General features: G+C 41.6%; 1 protein-coding gene across 5 annotated transcripts in view; it reads right to left on the reverse strand.

Annotated features, from left to right (window-relative positions):
- RGS6 (regulator of G protein signaling 6) overlaps positions 1–18767 on the reverse strand; it is a 265220-nt gene that overhangs the window by 80196 nt on the left and 166257 nt on the right. The window lies entirely within an intron of this gene.

Genomic DNA, 18767 nt, shown 5'->3' on the forward strand with positions numbered 1-18767 from the left:
TAAGAAACCAACTTCACCCTGACACATAGCTACTTTTTTCCCCTTACTCTTCAGGAAAGATTGAGAACCATACACAATGTTTACACTGATGCAGTAATAGTCACACTACCTGCAAAATTAAATGACCCAACATCTGCAGCTTTTTTCCCTCCAGGAGTTCGTTGTCCTTAAAATGAAACACTCAGTATTGTACAGTATTTCATACCCCTTCCCCTGCAAGGTCTTTCAATCATCTATAATGCTGGCTTGCCCTGGAGTGCAGTTGGCTTCACTAGAGCTCTATACTGGTGCAGCAGTCAATCAGGGACAATTCTCCTGCAGGATTAAGGTTGCACATATAATTTCTTTTAGTGAAGGGTAATGTCAGATGAATTACAACCATATACCAATTGCTGACAATTTACGTAGTGCCACGCAAAACATAGAGACAGTATTGGCACTAACACTAGAGGCAGTGTTTTAAACAGGGCTCCTTAAGCCATATGTTAAAGGTATACTTGTACTGGCAAGGAGCAACTGCTTTTGCTGGCAACAGCTTGTTCCTGCATTCCAAATTTGTGCAGAGATATGTAACAGTGGGAATTTTAAATGTGTAGAACAATTTAATGACAACACTGAAACAATCGAAGTGCACAAATCTGTTAGTCATAATTAACAAGTTCAAAGTAGGTAAATTATTTGCTCTTTCTTACATATGATTGGTTTCACAGAGATGCACATAATAATAGAAGTAGTAAAAATAACAATAATCTTAAATAAATCATCTCTTAAATACCTGTATTTTAAAATTACAATTCCTGTCTGGTAAATCCATCCAGTTTATTTTACCAAATAACCTCTGAAGGCTGCATTGAACTGGTACCATTCAATTTAAATAATTTACTCTAATGTCAAAACACTACGTAGCTTAGAACTGAAAAATATATCTCTATGAATTTTAGAAACGATTTTTGTTTTCAAAATAAGACGGAATGTAATAAAATATTTTCCTTCCTTTCTTTTTCTATTTTTTTTTTCCTCCAAGAATTTGATAACTCCTTTCAATGTAAGTATAGGTTTGGACTTGGAAAAGTTGATGGGTTGCTTCAAAGAAGCAATGATTTCTGATAGCAACAGGTTCTGAAAATGGGACAGGCCCAGAGCAGGTAAGGCTGTGTATTTGGTTGCTACCCAAGCAGAAGCACAAAGCACAGCCTTTATACAGCACAGCCTTCATGAAGTCACTGTGCAGTGGGGATCAGCCTTGTTCAAAGCAGCTCTTTTGTTTCAGAGAGCTTCGTGATACAAGACCTGGCAACAATGAGACAAACCAGACAGTGTTGCTGCTTGCCTACTTCCATCCAACAACCTCGGTCTGAGACTCAGCAGTTTAATTTGCTTCTTTCTGGAAATTCCACAAGTCACAACAGAAAGTTTTCAACGTCTGTGCTGACTCTACACAAACCCAGACTGGTTTTGCTCTCTAGAAATATACCACTGGGAACACCAGATGTTTTGTGCGCTCTGAATTCAGCCATGCCCTGGCGAGTGTGGCAGGAATAACCTTGGACCTTACAGCATTTCTCAGGAGAAACAGTTTGCCTGAGCAGATTTGCAAAAAACAGCCTTGTAATGCAGTAAAAGAGATTCCACTGCTGTTAGTTTCCAAACAGTTTCCAAATAGTTTCCAAATTCAAAATCCTCTCTAAGTAAAGCAAAAGCTTTTTTTTCAAGCCAGCAACACTGTGTTCTGTAAGGTCTTAGTCAGCATTTTAATTCATCAGAAGTTCTGGGAGAGGGGTCTTAAAATATCTTCAGAGAATAGTTTCACAAGTGACTGTAGAAACTAGAACAATGTAAATACTCTTTAAAAAACCCCACCCTTCCCTTAAATATTAAAATGAAAAATAAAATAAAAGCAAATACATGTCACTGGTGCTCACAGGACTCGTGTGTTTAAAGCCTTGAACAGCCGTTCAGGTTTACGCTGCAATGTCCCCGGGGCCCCGCCAGGGGGCGCTGGGCGAGCACAGACGGCACCGGTCGTGCGGGGAGCTGAGTGACACGGGTGACAGCGACAGCTCCGCCTCAAGGAGCAGCGACGGAAGGCAGAGGCTGTTGTACAGGTGTGACCACATCTGCTGGAAACCAAACTTACAAAGTTTCCGGCACCGACTACAGAACCCGGACCACACCACCTGGATTTTATGGCAAAATCAATGCGTATTACAATGAAAACAAACCTTCCCTGGTATTAGAAATATTCTTCCAATACTTTCAGATCACATTCTCATTTAAAATGCATATCGCTCCTTCCCTCGTTTCACCTTTGGTCCATCCTCCCTCCTTCCTGCCCCAAACCTCCCTGAGACACTCGGGAGGCTGAGCTCTCGCCGCATCTCTCTTTGACGGAGCCCGCGGGGCCGGGCAGCGGCAGGGGCCGGGCGGGCAGGCGGCCGGGAGGTGGTGGTGTTGCCCACGGAATGGGAGGCAGCGCCAGGGTCGGGGCCGCAGACGGGCGTGTGCCCGGCGCTCAAGTACGTGCCCCAAAACCCGCCCGCCGCCGGCGCAGCGGGGACTGAAGTGGGAGGTGAGGCCGCTGGAAAACCAGATGGAGCGCACAACCCTTGCTCAGGAGCGGCTCATCATCCTAATATGTAACTGATTTTGCAGGTAAGAACAGCGAGCACAGACGCCTGGCGGAAAGGATCAGGGACTGTCCTCTCCACGCCCCGGGAGACAAAGGGAGACAGAGGGATGCCTCTCCACTGAAGTCACTCACAGGTTACCAAAAGAAGCAAGAAGAAAAGGTGCCAAGCAATCAAGACGAAGAATTATAATATAACAGCAAAATACAACAGGTCACACCATTAGGTTATATCTGAGAACAGGCGTGCAAAGGCTGAGGAGGGAAATGTCTTATTTATCTTCTGCTTATGTTGCACTTTCACCCCAGGACCACACGTTTATGGCAAATACACTCAGATGTTTTGTTTTTCCCGTTAAGATCTCTCCAATTTTATCATCTGGTTATTACATGCTCATTTTTGTCTTAAACCTATTTTGAAGTAATTATATGTTTATGCTGGTTTAGAACACTCCCTTTTATGAATCTAAATTATTGGGTATTTGTATGTTGTCTGTAATTTTGTATTCTAACATAGTAATTCTGAGGGCAAGACAAGTACACCACCTTGCCTGCGTCGCTGTTCCCTCTCTCTCGATGTTTGCAGCCCTTTGCCTCCTTGAATACACAAAGACATGGACATTTCCCTTCGATTATAACTTTGCCATGGCAGGCTAATAAGCATGGCTTTTGAGAATTACCCCTAGACAGATTTGTTACATCTTTTGACTGCAAAGGATGTCAACCCCAGACAAAATACCAACACAACAAAAAGCTGTCCTACAGACAACCTTTCTGTATTAAAACAAAACAAAACAAAACAAAACAAAAAAAAAGCTGGCCACAACTTCCAAAAAGAGTCCTTTGTTCTGTTTTCAGAACTCAAAGGCACTCGGGAGCCTACATCCAACCAGCTTTCAATAAGATGTACTGACATGATAGTTGAGCCACCTGAGCCACTTTTTAATGCCAGGCTTACTTTTTCAAAGGTGCTTCAAATGTTTCACTTAGCTACACAGATATTGTTTCACTTAGCTACACAGATATTGCACTTGTTTTCAAACATTCATCTCTTTCTTGAGCTGTCATATAGGCCCAGAATAAATTCTGTAACTCATCAGGTTATTTCTTTTTGCTTTACAATTCAGCAGTCAGAATTTTATAAATCAGATTAAGATTTCTGGGAAAAGCTGGACATATTTTTTTCTTTAGTTATGGTTTCATATGTACAATTATACATTTTAAAAAAAATCTACAATGTGCAAACATTTTAATTCATACACAGTAAAATAAATAGCTATGTAATTCATATCAGTGAATTCCAGTACTGCAAAGATTTCTTCTAAAATGACTGATGATACATATTAAAACTGTCATTAAGAGTAATTGGATAATTTCTTTCATGAAAGTACTAAATAATGCAACATTAAATGGACAAATCACACTGTAGGATTTGATTAACTGTAAACCACACACTTGGTGGATTTTTTGGGGTTTTTTTTTTTACATTCCAACTATATCTATAAATCCAAAATTTAAAATCCACATATGTTTTGCATCAAAATGCCACCATTCAGCATGATCCTAAACAAGCATAAAACGCTAAAGCCATTTATGTGACTTAAGCACAGCCCAGAGAAAAAAAAGAGAAATCAAGAGTGATGTCAAATGGCAAACAAGGATAGTAACAAGTTGAGCATGCTCAGGTGGGATGTGATGGGATAAGGAAGGGTGAATCTCTTCCTTGAACTGCAGAGAAAAATGAACACTTCAAACATGCCTAGACAGTAAGGGTGAGATGTCCTGGGTGTTAAAGGTAATCAGTGCAGGGTCTTCCTGGACAAAGCAGTTGGTTCTCCCTCATGCTAGCAGTACAAAAGCATGTTCTTAGCCAGCCTTTTCAACTAACTAGCTGGGATGGTTACTTGACTAAAATACAATGGAATATTTCATTTAAAAGTGACCTACACTGTTCATCTAGTCCCATTATCACTTGCTGCATTAGTCAGGAGCAAAGGACTGCTTGAAACATCTACATGTTAACTTAAAAATTCTTCCTGTCAAACAACAAAATCCATGTCTATGACAGTACCCCTTTGTGTCTATCATCCACAACCTAAAAAGTACATTACGTGTATATTAGCAGGATTTTGTGTATGGCAATGTAAAATGCTGGAAATATTATAACCATATTCCAAACTATTTCCTAGAAGGCTTTTTTATCTTTACTGGGAGGTAAAAACCATTTGTTTTACATTTCTGATGAATGCAAACACAATCAAATCAAAATGGAATAGCAAAACATCTGAGTATGTCCCCCACCCTGTCCCTCTTAGCTTGAGACTGAGGAATTTTTACCTCCACAGTATTGCTAAACATTAGTTCAGCTCTTGTATACTATCCTTGGTATCTGCTATAGGATCCACAGCCAGAAGGTTGTGGTGGCCATTGGTTTAACACAAAGTGGGCATTCTCACTACACCCCTTAGAGCCTGCCTTTGCAGTTCACACCTGTAACTTGCTCCATGTTAGCTAAGAGTGTTGCTTCAGAGAAATCTTCTGTATACTCATGTCTCAGTAGGTGAGACCACTGCCTTCAGCAGCTGCAGGTTACGAAGAAAAAGGCAGAAGAAGGAGGGAAAGAACACACCTGAAAATCACATGCCTTATCTTCTGTTCCTTCCCACGTCAGCAGGGAGCTTGCAAAGGTATCGTCTTCAGCACAGTGGATCCGAGGGCAGCTGCATGTGTGGATACCCACAGTAGCCTAGCTTCGCTGGAAATTACCCTTTCAGAAAACTTGTATCCCAACACCAGCAGAGATCCTGCAGAGTCTCTCTCACAACTGTTCTGTAGAAATCCACCTCAAAATAAAGCACCTGCAGCAAATCCTCTAAACACATACAGTGCAGCCCCTCTAGACTCCAAAGGCCCTTCAGCAAGTTCTCACTCAAAACAATGGCATTGCAAATTATCATCACTTCTACAGCCCTCTCTGGCACCTCAGATTATTTATAGAGAACAGGTTGCATAGTATTCCGTGCCACCAAAATATACCATGAAATTACAATTTTTAACAGCACCAAAAGCTTGATCTAAAAAGATCAAGAACAAAAAGAAGAAAAAAAAAAAAGGAAAAAAAAAAGAAAAAAAAAAAAGAAAAAAAGAGATAAGTTCATGTCAAATTTGCTATGCAATGGGACAAGATGGGATGAACTGTGAGTGACTGCCTCCTTCCCTCAGCATAGAGAGGCTGACAAGTTCAGGCCCAGTCAAGCTTATCAGGTACTGTCAAGTGACACAGCCGAAGAGCAGATGCTACTTTCCTTTAATTTAGTAAAGCCAGGAAGGTGGCTCAACAGACCCATGCAAATATGATGCAAAGCATCTGCGGGCTTTACCTCTCACTGTGGCAGCATATTAATCAACTCTCTAGGTATCATCTGCAAAGGATACCCCTTCTGTTTTGCAGGGCAAACCTCCAGGTCCATATTAACAATCACTGTTAGCCAAAAGTGAAAATATACAATTGCAGATGACCATCACAATCATGACAGCTTTTCAGCCTCTCCTCACATACCCCCAAGCCCCCATTTCCTTTGTGCTGTCTTGCCACACATTAGAGCACATCTGCTGTAATCCCTGAGAAATGTGGACTATTTCAATTGAATCACAGAATGGCTTGGGTTGGAAGGGACCTTGAAGATACTATAGTTCCAGTGTCCCTACCATGGGCAGGGACACCCTTCACTAGACCAGGATGCTCAGAGCTCCATCCAGCCTGGCCTTAAACACCTCCAGGGACTGGACATCCACAGCTTCTCTGGTCAACCTGTTCCAGTTGCCTCACCACGCTCACAGTAAAGGATTTTTCCCTGATATATGATCTAAACCTACTCTCAGTTTGAAGCCATTCCCCACTGTCCTGTCACCCCACACTCTTGTAAATAGTCTATCTCCACCTTTCTTATAGGCTCCCTTCAGGCTCTGCAAGGCCACAATTAGGTTACCCCAAAGCTTTCTCTTTTCCAGGCTGAACAATCCCAGTTCTCTCAGTCTTTCCTCATAGGAGAGGTGCTCCATCCCTCTAATCAGCTCTGTGGCCCTTCTCTGAAGTCGCTCCAACAGGTCGATGTCCTTCCTGTACTGGGGATCCCAGAGCTGGATGCAGAACTCCAGGTGGGTTCTCACCAGAGCAGACGGGCAGAATTCCCTCCTTCGACTCTGGCTACACTGCTTTTGCTGCAGCCCAGGACATGTTTGGCTTTCTGGGCTGCCAATGCACACTGACAGCTCCTGTCCAGCCTCTCATCCACCAGCACCCCCTAAGTCCTTCTCAGCAGGATTGCTCCTGATCCTTTCATCATCTGGGCTGTATTGGTACTGTGGCTTCTGTCAGCATCCTGCTTGCCATGACTCCACCACCCATGATAGCAGCAAAAGGGATGGTCTTGTATCTAGGTCTCCACGGTCACCTAAGCGACATCCTTCATGCCTAACATCAGGCAAGTCACTTTTGGGAATGGTTATATTAAAACCTCAGAAGGGTGCTGTCAGACTGCACGGTTTAGCAATGTAAGACGCAAAGTCCACAGGAAACCACAGCAAGGAGCTCAGCTGCTTGTCTTAACTTCTTCATTGCTGTGTAAGGGTGGTTAATATGAGCTTTCATTCCCAAAAAATGAAAGGCACTTGAAATATGCAAAAGCTTTCTGAAAGCATTCCTTTAATAATCATTAATGTACCTGGTATGCAGGCTGCGAGAGGCTGCTCCAAGCATAAGAAGTAGACAGGAAAGTGCGAAGCTGGGGGGAGAACATCAGAAGGTGCTGATGGTTACTGGTACCAAGCACAGAATGAAATGATTGTGGGCTTGAAGCAAACCACAGTGGGTGAGGCTATGTAGAATCTACCAACAGTGAGAGGGACTAAAGGGTGAACTAGGAGGAGGAGCATCAGGATTTCTTCATTTTAAAAGATGAGCATTTTAAAAAATGTGCTAGTAAGGTACCTACTGCAATACACAGATGCAAATCTCAAATAAACTGTCCCTAAAATGGGCACTGCCTTTTCTAAGAACAGACTAGCCCTGGAATCCCAGGAAAGAGGAGTGGGTGGTGAAAAACAAGACATCTTTTTTTAAGATCTTTATTTCAACACCATGGACCCTAATAGAACAAACCCTACTTTAACAACAGTAGTCTCAGACGGATAAGCCTCCAGCCTGACACCTCACGTGCAAAGTTTTTTCCTACACCCCAGAGAGACTTTTCCAGTGCTCTCAAAATCTGCTCCTATAGTGCTGCTACTATTTCAGCTCACATAATGTGAACCCTGGTTTCAGCAAATGCTTCATAGCCTGAGACAATTTTGAAGAAAACTTATGCATCTCATCCCTGACTCTATCCCAACTGGTAAGAAATCCTTTGACCACTGAAGAGAAATAATGAAAGGGAATTTAATCTTGACATTTCTGGATTAAATAGTTGACAGGCAAGGACTAGAGGACTCAGTGGCACAGAGGACAGCTGTTTCCAGAGCTGTGCCTAAATTGACAGAGTCTAGATATTAAGAATGAGAGCTCAGCAGAGCTAAAGAAGCATGTCAGAGCAGAGGTGGGAATCCAAATTTTAATTATTCAATTAAGGAATGCCAAGGCTGGTGTAAACCACTGAGCTATTTCTACCTCTGTGTCCCTATGACTGCCCTCACACTACTGTGGGTGTAATTACATAAGATGCACAATCCTTTAGTGGAAAGTGGAATTATTTAAGGAAAACAGCTGGCAAATTTAGAGCTAAGTAGGAGCGCAGAAACGTCAATGCTGAACCAAGAGCGTGTCAAACATGACCCAGATACCTAATTGGAAATTATGCTCAAATCTTACTTGCACAGGGCTCCAGAAACACGCTGACTGAATACAATAGAGAGACTGCAAGAAGTACGCTCTTGATCTTTATTCCTCTCATTGCATTAGAGATTGTTCTGATTTCCCCATTCTTCCCCAACTTTATTGTCACAACCCTGACAAATTTGCCAGGAATGAGGAGGGGAGAGCAGCATTACAGAATGATGAAGCAGAGTCTCATCTGTGAGCTTTGAGGAGGTTGTCAAGGCTGCCAGAGGACTTCCCCCTGTGCAGAGAGGTGTGAGCTCAAGGCTTCATGTCTGTTCCCACCTGACCTGCTCTAAACCAGCACCCAGCCATGGGGATTGAGGAGCTGTGAGAGGGATGCTCTCCCTCTGCAATGCTGGCTACAGTGACCCTTCTGCCTCAAGCACCTCAGCCTAATGGGCTGAACAGGGAACAAATGAGCAGTAAGTCATTGACAGACATGGTGCTGAGATATGCTAATATACTATAGGAATGAATACCCCACAGCTGGTACAAGCAGGTCCAGAAGACTCCTAAAAAACCTGGATGACAACTTCATGGTACTATGGGAGCTGACTAAGAAAGATGCATTCCTTCATCTTTGCTTGTGAACAGCAATGATTTACTTTTATGACAAGGTAACCCACTTAGTTAATCAACAGCAGCCAGCTGATTTCAGTAAATGTTTTGACACTATATTCTATGATTCTGTGATACTACTTAAAAAGCAGAAACTCATTAATTTGCTTATGTATCATGGATAAGAACAAAGATAACAGAGTGCTTACTATACTCTTTCTTGATAGGTACCTTCATGATAGAAATTTACCCCCATTAGGCAAATGGGTACCATGAGGGGTCAATGTAGTGCTCCACCTCCAAGGGGTGTAAGATGGCTCTGGAGCAGGATCAGAGAGGTTACATTACCCTGGGACTTGGCACTAGTGCAGTGGCTAATGGCAACTTCAAACAATTCTGTTTTCCACTGTTCAGAAAGGTTGTTAAAAACTTGGGTGAGGGTCAAGGGGAGAAGCTCAAGAGGAATTAAAGGCCTGAGAAAAGTGCTTTGAAGTCAGACATGCTTTCAGGGACACAATTTATTAAAAACATAAAGTGAAGTGGCTATTTCACTGGAACAGTAACTAAGTTTCTCTTTGGGGAGAAAAAATATCTTCACTGTCAACCATAATACCAGGATGTTCTCTGGACAAAGTCAGACCAGAAACAAAAACCAACTTTTGAGCATATTACTACTTTTTGAAGGGTAACAGTAACTTTTTTAAGGTAACAACCAATTTCTTTTATGCCAGGAATTTTTAAAGTTGGATACTTTCCTATAAGGTCTACAGTTGTAAGGAGGATTTGAGACAGGAAAGATATATGTACATAGATCTAATGAAAGGACCATGACAACCTCTTGCTGCACAGGTCAGCACAATGAGCAAGGGTCTCCATCCCTCCTCTGCCCACCTGCAGTCAGCCCTCTCCTCCCAGGAACACACTCTGCGCTTACACCAGTTCAAGGACACAAAATAAGACTTGTGAGCATTTACATCCATGTTATTTATAGCTGGGCACACGGCTGCAGTGCCTGATTCCTGTCAGCTCCCGCTGGGCACAACGTGGTGCCCAGACACACCAAACTTGGGACAAAGCAAAATTCTGAAATCAGTAAGCACATGCATACCAGCAAGCTCATTTTGAGAGGGTTTTTTTTGGTTGAGTTTGGGGTTTTTAAAATTGTTTATGGGGGGTTTCCTCCCCCCCCATTTTTAAGTTGTATGTTTTCAAGTTCTTGGCACATGTCATCTCCAAGTACCCTTATAGCTCTCCAAGAAAGCAAGCCACTGTGTTAAAGATCCAACATTCTTCGGGACTCTAACATCAACTCTTCCTACTTGTAACCCCCCCCAAAAACAAACTATAATGAACTACCCATGTAACAATGATGTAAATTATGACCATGAGATACTACAGTGCAAAACTATAAATCGTATTTCAAAAGATTTAATCTTCAGATTCTGTTTTTTTCTGCTTGACAAAAGTAATAAGCTTTGATGAGTACGTCACTGTCCAAATCATTTGCTTCAGCAATGACAGCCTTGAATATTCTTGTGTTCAAAATTTTATCAGAACATAGTAACTTCTATTTCTTTTCTATGGCTACTACTATGTCCTTAGAAAGCTCACCTGTCACCGTCTCCTGGTAGGAAAAAAACATAGACAGCATTCAACAGAATAACACTGGGCAGGTAGAAAATACCTCATTTGCTAAAAAGTGTGGTTTTTCATCGGTCTAACCTATTCAGAAAATAAGAATGAAATTTATTGAATACTTAGCTCAAAAGTAAAATACCACAAAAGAAAAACCTATTAGGAATTATTCACTCAGATTAATTTGACAATCATTTCAGCATCAATCAGTAAACCAATCATGTTTCCAAAAGACAAAAATCCAAGGGGAAAAAAACGAGACAATCCTATCCACAATAAAATAGGTACAAAAATAACAGATTTTCTATCCAATACAACACAAAACCTATAATAATGGGATGTAAAACCTTTCATTGCTAGAGACACACATCACTTTTCTTATCCATGTTATTTTTTTGCCTATAAGTATAATTAACTTTTCACATTAACCAACTTCTTAAAGTTTCCTGCAAGTTTTATTACTTTTCTATCATACCACTTCTAGGTAAGAGTTAATCTGGCCATAGTGAGGAGGTATCTGCATGGAGAAAATTGTTATAGTCCAAGTGACCTTGTAATGGAACAGAATCCTGAGACTCTCTTCTGGCAAAGCATGCAACCATCAAATAGGAATTAACTGAACGAAGACCTAATTGCTTAGTTTTATTTCTCTGCAGGACCAAAATATAATTTTCTTCTCTGCATGTGGTAGTGAATCATACATCAAAAATATCCAAGCTCATCAACCAACACCACACTCAAAACAAATCCATGGGAAACCAGCATGCAATTTTGAGAGATTTATCCATGCAGGAAAAAAAAAAAAAAGTTAAAGAAAACATGCAAATGTATAATATTTATAATAATGGATATGCAAGGGAAGCCCGAAAGCTTTTTTGTTTTCCTGTTTGCCTTTTCTTATAGAAGGTTCTAAAGCCAAATCTATGGCACTTTCAGGTGCTATGTAGTGCAAATACCTAACACATCAAAGAGCTGCATATTTCTACTGGAACAGAGATAATAAAACAAGTTATTCACCAGGAGGTGAATAACTTCAGGGTACCCACACAAACCAGGACATACAGTTTGCTTGCTCTAGCCCTATACCAACCCTCTTCAGCTACAGCATCTTCTGGAGATATATTCTCACTGCTCAACACAGCTTTCAGTAACACTGATTTCTGAGTGGTATGCTATTTATGGTTAGTAAAAATAAGCTGGTGCTCTGTGTAATTTCTGTCGATCAGCACCCCCGGATCCCTTTCTGCCTGGCTGCTCTCCGGCCACTCTGTGCCCAGCCTGTAGCACTGCAGGGGGTTGTTGTGGCCAAAGTGCAGGACTCGGCACTTGGTCTTTTTGAACTTCATCCTGTTGGAATCAGCCCAACTCTCCAGCCTACCCAGGTCCCTCTGCAGAGCCCTCCTGCCTTCCAGCAGATCAGCACTCCCCCCTAGCTTGGTGTCATCTGCGAATTTGCTAATGATGGACTCAATCCCCTCATCTAAATCATTGATAAAGATGTTAAACAGGACTGGGCCCAGCACTGATCCCTGGGGGACACCACTGGAATGCCGGAGGCAGGGCAGAAACAAAGCAAGAGGTGTGAAAAAACCAAAACTGTGTTGGTAGATCCTTCAGCACACAACTCCAGGTTGCTATGAAGTGAAGACAGAAGAGGTGAAGTATTGCAGCTTGACTGCAATCTGCTCAACACTCACATCCAAAAAACAAAGCCCCACAGTTCTTATAATTAATCTCTGCTCTTTTGCTGTGTCATTCAGATCTGGAAAGAACCTTCTGTAATAATGCTGTGCTTTTGAAGATAAAAAGATGAATGCAGAAAAGCATTTATCATTCATCCCTATGTACTTCTACAGGCATTGAAATTTGTTGACTTTTCCTTTTAGTGCTTTATTCATTAGCCACAATATTCCATCAGCTAAATGCTGTGTTTCAGAATAAAACTGCAGTCAGCAACAAAATGTCCTTAATATGTAATATTTTTTGTTATTGTGGTAGAATTACCAATTCATCTAAACACTGGAGCTCAGCAGGCAATTTAACATGAATCTGTCTCTATTCCAGCTTTTAGTCTCAACTGAAAGCCTGAAAAGACCCAAAAGCAAATCTTGGGTGGGGAGGGGAAGATTAAGCCATTTTTAATAGATCTGCTTTGTTCCAGGCTCACAGCTTTCACTTGATGCTTTCTAGCCCAGCAATTTTTACAATCATGGTCAGCAATAAAAAAAATTTTCATTTTGTGTTCTAATTTCTGCCCATGTGGTTGGAAGGTCTTCTTGGTTTTACTTACTCTTTTGCCAGTATCCCTGGTGTTTAGAAAAAACAGACTAGTCAATACTGAAAGATAAAGCTGGACCATTTGGTAATTTTGGTGATTTTTCATTGTAGTTTCACTGGCCACAGGAATATGCACACATCATAATTATTTACATTTCTGATTTGTAATAACTTCACTTGGCAGATGCAGAGGTTGAAATATAGAGGCTGAAGTAGGACCAGAAAGGATCTTCACAATTCTAGAGTAAGGAAATTAAACCTGGCATAATATTCAGGGCTTTAGGCACTTGAGAGACCATTTTACTGACTGAATACTAAAGGCTCAGGATGTGTTTCATAAGTGTTTCAGTGGCCTAAGCCAGATTTTAATGCACCCACGGGTGTGATGCGCATGTCCTGCGATGTCTTCCATCTTCAGTATGACTACTTTCAAGTGCTGTCATATGAAAGAACACGGGTACATTAAGTGATGGTTGATTTCATTTAATCATTTAGGATTTATCTCATAATGCATGCACACATTTTTAAGGGATGTGTAAGTTTCATGTGATGTACAAGCATGCTTTTGGAGATGAACATCCTAAGGAGGATGGAGAACTATGAAGGAGACACACAGAAGTGGCACCAATGGCCAGCTATGAAAGCCGTCCTTCCTCTCAAAGCTCAGAGTAGCTGTCAAGTCACACATACTCCAGTATTTGGGCTGGGTTTATGCCATACAACTAGGGGGGACCACTACTGTGGCACACAAAACACACCACACAAACTACACTTGAGCTGGGAACGCACAATACAGACACAGCATGGCTTGTGAAAAGCTGCATGAAGTGAACTTGGCTGCAGCAGAGGGCAGTGATGCACAAACACTAGCAGTCCTGGCTCTGCATAGCACCTACAAATGCAGAAACCTGTCTTTGGTTATTCCTTGAGTGCAACAGTTACCACTCTTAGGCTTATTCTTAAGAAAAATTGCACACTATTTACACGTATTCAGGTGTACACATGTGGAGATATATTGAATATTCACTGTTTAAAATGTTAATTTTGGTTGCTTTCTCTTACTTCAACAAACATATCCTATTTGATTAATGTGCTATTCCCCTTGTCCTCTGAAAATTAAATTCTTTAAACTTTTGCTTTACGAGATGTTGATTTGCATATTAAAAACAGGCAAAGAACTGCTACACTTCAGGGAGCTGATTTTCATCTTTTCCTCCGTCATCCCTCTCACATTTTGAAAGGTAAGAAACTGGATGCAGTTAAGGAGAAAAAGGGACGGAGGAGGGTGCTGTGGATGAAGACAGCCTAAGCCTTCAGCTCCTTAACTGGGTTAATTTGTCTCCTGGCATGCGAATAGAAAGCTTAAGTGAAAGCTACAGGATAAAAGATAATTGCAAGGCATGCGCTACTCATGTAATTGCTGACACATCTAATACTATGTGATTCACAGCAGCTTTGAAATACTAGACTTCTTATTGAGGGATGGATGGATTACATTTCCACTGGGTGCAATTTGAAGAAGAGATGCATAAAAGAAGGAAATGTAACTTGTTATAAAGAAGCCCAGTCTTGACTTGAATTAGCTTAAATGCAACTTGCTCAGAGCAATTGATTTTTTACGAGAAATAAATGGATTTGTATGCTCGACCAGTATTTGGCAAGCCAGTTTCCACCAAGCAATTGCTAAACTGTTGAATTTACTGTGCAGCATCTGCTGTATATCAATGTGGCAAACTATCAAAAATTATACACTACTATATATGCACGTTTAAACATATGTCAATTTTAACCCACGATCATGTTCTTTGTACTATTTACAAATCAGTAAACGCCCCAAAATTAGTTTGGATATTGATTTAAGTTTTGGCATTTTTTTGTGTGTTTTGGGGTTTTTTGTCTGTTTGTGGGTTTTGTCTGCTTGTTTTAACCAAATAGGCTCATTCATGTTTAGTAAAACATTGAATTTGGTTTATATTTGGGACTATCTACATCTACTAACTTTGCCTGAAAAAGAGACAGTACTATATTTCAAGTGTCCTATTTTTTCAAAGCAAAACTACAGAGGAAAGACAGAATAAGATCTAGAACAAAACCACCCAGATGTTGAGGGACTCAGTCCCGCAGTTAAAGCCCTACGGGCAGGTGATGCAAGCAGCTGGACAGACAGCCTGGGGAAGACAAATCCATTTGTAGTCAGCTCATGGAGGTTTTGGTCCAAAGGAAAGTATTTTCTGTAGGGCACTAACAAAAGTTCTACCCCTGAAAAAACAGCATTAAGGAAGTGAACATCGTGGCCAAGCACTCAGCCTTGCAGCCTGCTCTCCAGGCCCTGCTAGGTGATGGGCACTGGCTCTGGCCAGCATTGCCAGTCCTGGTCCTGCTCCCCACACCACAACATCTTTTTTTTTGTGAAGTTCCTCTGAAGAGGGGCCTTTCAAACTCTGGACACAAGGAGCTCATTTCTCTCTTGTGCCTCTGGCTGCCATATCTGGATGAGAGCTGTGTTTGAGCTCCTCTGAAGAAAAAAGGCAACACCCTCAAGACTGGCTCCAGAAGATCTCATTTCGCAATGGGTATATGAAATCCTCCAGCAGAACTTGTCCGGCCTGAACTACATCACCAGGGAACTCTATCAATAATAAAAGTCTCTCTTTCACAACACTGTGGGATTTCTGTACTCCAGCCAAATGAATTTTCTTTGAGTGAGTGACATTCTGATGTGTTCTGGGACAACTCCATAGGCATTTGCCAAGACACATGCTGGCTTCTTCAGACAAGAGACACGGCAGTTTAAACTTGGTTTAGCTCTTGAGTCTTGAGTAGCGACAGGCCATCTGGCACATTTCAGGAATACTGGCACTTTCTGCTCAGAGAGGTCCAGGACTTACATAAGGCAGACATGACAGGACAGGAGTGAAATGCACTGGCAGAGCTGTGTGCATGAAGCTTGCATGGCAGCAGTTAAGCCAAGCCAGTGCAGCCAGGACATCAATCTGCTCACAGCCACTCGGACAGCTCTGGAAGCAGCGCAAGAAGAGAAGTGAGTGCAAGGGTGAGGAGCAGTGAGCGAGCAAGGGATCAGCTAGGGGATTGCTGCTGGGAGGACGAGGCATCACTCAAAATGGTGCTGAGGGGACAGGCCTGCTTGAAGTCGGGCTATGGGTCAGAATGCAGCTGTATCAAAACCTCTTGGGAGGAGGGCAGAATAGAAGGATATGTTATGACAGCAAAGATGCTGGTACACAGAATCAGTACACAAAAAAACCCAGGAGAACCCGGAATGAGTTTGGGAATGTGGAGCAGACTGAGAAGCATAAAGGTGGATTTTTGCACTGGAAAGCTCAGCTGTTGCAGCACTGACTTCTTTCTGACTTGTTCTGGCAACATTGTATAGGACCAAGTCTGAATCAATGGGAGAAGAAAGTGTGGTTTTGGTCCTCCTAACAAAAAGAAGGTTAGTTTTAAGATGCAATTATATGAAAATTGAAAAGAAGATGAGAAAACCAGTTCTGTTGCTAGTTAGTATAATGAGATGTTCTTACAAGAGTCTGATGACTGGGAAAATAGAGAATTGCCATTCATTTACAGAAACAAAAGTCATTACCGAGGAATTTTTTTCCTCACTAAAAGACAAATGTGCAACTCCTTTTATTGCAGCAACTGCCATCATGTGCATTGGCTGACGATCCATTCTGGGCATGGATCACAACACTACTCAACACCTGCCCTCAGGCATTTTTTCACTCCATACTCCAAACTTCACATTGGACAATGTCTGACACCTGCACACAGATGCCACAGACTGGTTCCATCTTACTTTCATTCTCTATGGCTTGCCTGTAAAAGTGAAGATTTAACCAAGATAATGGTGTGATATGTTCTCCTTTGACTGACCTACTCTGAGCCAAAAGCTGGAGAAGAGGGTACACAAATCTACTTCTAATGCAGATTAAAATGTGTCTTTGGCACAGCATCCCCACACAGACTAATCATACATTCAAAAAAGTTGTTTCCATCCTTTTTCCCAGATTCCTGATGTCAAGAGAAGACCATTAATGATAACTCCCTGAGGCTCCTTCTCATTGTATTACCCAACGTCTCATTCACACCTAAGGCATCAGGACAGATGAAAGCAAAACACAGATGAGCAGTTCTTTCCCTGGTATTCAAACTTTAAATCAAACACCCACTTTGCTGTACTATAAACAGAGCTGCCTGTTTAGAGCACCAAGGCACTGCTGTAATATTTCTTTTTCTCTAAGATTTGACATTTCTCCTGTGAGAAGCAATTACAATAGAAGTGTCAAGCAAAAATAAATCCCTGTTAATCACAGTCACTGTGAGCCTGCCAAGTAAATCACATCTCAGCATTGCTGTTTTATTTTTCAGGTAGAAATAAAAAGAGTGTGAGAATGCCAGGCTCTAGAATTAATCTCTTCCCAAGAGGGGGTACCACGTTTTTGAAAATACAAGCTCTTCCTCTTGCGTGTTCACGACTTTGTGCGGAATTAGACAAGCACTCAAACTGAGTATCCAGTGATCATAAGAATAATTCATGTTGGAAAGATTCTCTGCAGGTTGTCTAGTCCAAACTTCATCCAAAGCAAGACCAAATGCACATTTAGGTCAGACTGCTCAGTTCAGCTGGTCTCAGGGGTTCCTGAACAGCTGCAAACCACTGGTTCCACAGCTTCTCCAGGCCACTGGGCCCATGCGCAGCTGCTCTGATCATAAATATCTCTTTTCCTAAATCTAACTCTAGCTGGGATTTCTTTCCCTGCAACTTGTGTACATTGTCTTTGGTGCTTTCACCATGCACTCCCAAGAAAGGATCTGACCCTGTCTTCTCTATAGCCTGTCTTCCCCTTCAGTTTTTTGTTCCCCAGACTGAACAAATGCAGCATCCTCAGCTTCCATTCAAATGTAGATGCTGTTGCCTTTTCACCCATCACAAGTACTGATATTATATATACATTTCTTTTGGTTTTGGTCTACAAATAGGCAGGTCTATGCATCTGAAAGGAGAAATGAGAAATGGAGAAGACTTTGGGCTCTTAGCTGGGCTATTATTTTCCCATACTTTTCAAACTCAGAGGCTTCATTCACTGTCCATGCATTACAAGGGAGCTGTCTTCAAATCATTTGAAGGGAATGGTACTGAGCTTGTTCCCCTCCAAATCTGAGAATTTTCTGGGAGCCCTGGAGAGAAGTTTTGTTCCTATTTTTTCTTCACCCTCTCACTATTCAATGTTGTGAAAACCAACCATTTCAAGACAACTCCTTCAAGGCAGCTCCTGTTCCAGAACAGAGTGCAAAGGAGCTGTTTCAATTGTGCCAGGGAGCTCCTAACCATGGTTTAAAGACACTGTGAGGTCTCCTGTTTCTTTTTTCTTTTGAGTAATGTAAGGCACCTTGATGATTAGATCAATTAATTTTTTTAATGCTATGAATATGAACAGAAATACCTGTTTTAGCTGAGTCAATCCTAAGACATTCAGTCTGCGTATTGCAGACTTGAGCTTATGCAATGAGTTTTCAAATCAGAAAACCGTTTTTTGCCCCAGGAACCTTCAAGAATAGTTAGCTCATACTTGATCCAGCCATAATCTGCAATTTAGTAACATAATTTTCACATCTCATTCTGGATTCATGTTTATTTTCTCCTGTAAAACCCTAACCCTGAAACTGCCAGTTATACTGAGTCACCACCCTGAAATCAATTTCAAACAGAAGAGCCTGTTGCTCAATAAAAAGAAAATAACTGGACTGAGATGCATTTAAGTAAAAATGTCATAC

The sequence above is a fragment of the Empidonax traillii genome, unplaced genomic scaffold (assembly GCF_003031625.1).
Source record: "Empidonax traillii isolate 1590-97213 ecotype Southwest subspecies unplaced genomic scaffold, ASM303162v1 scaffold56:size2478089, whole genome shotgun sequence".
Lineage (NCBI taxonomy): Eukaryota > Metazoa > Chordata > Aves > Passeriformes > Tyrannidae > Empidonax > Empidonax traillii.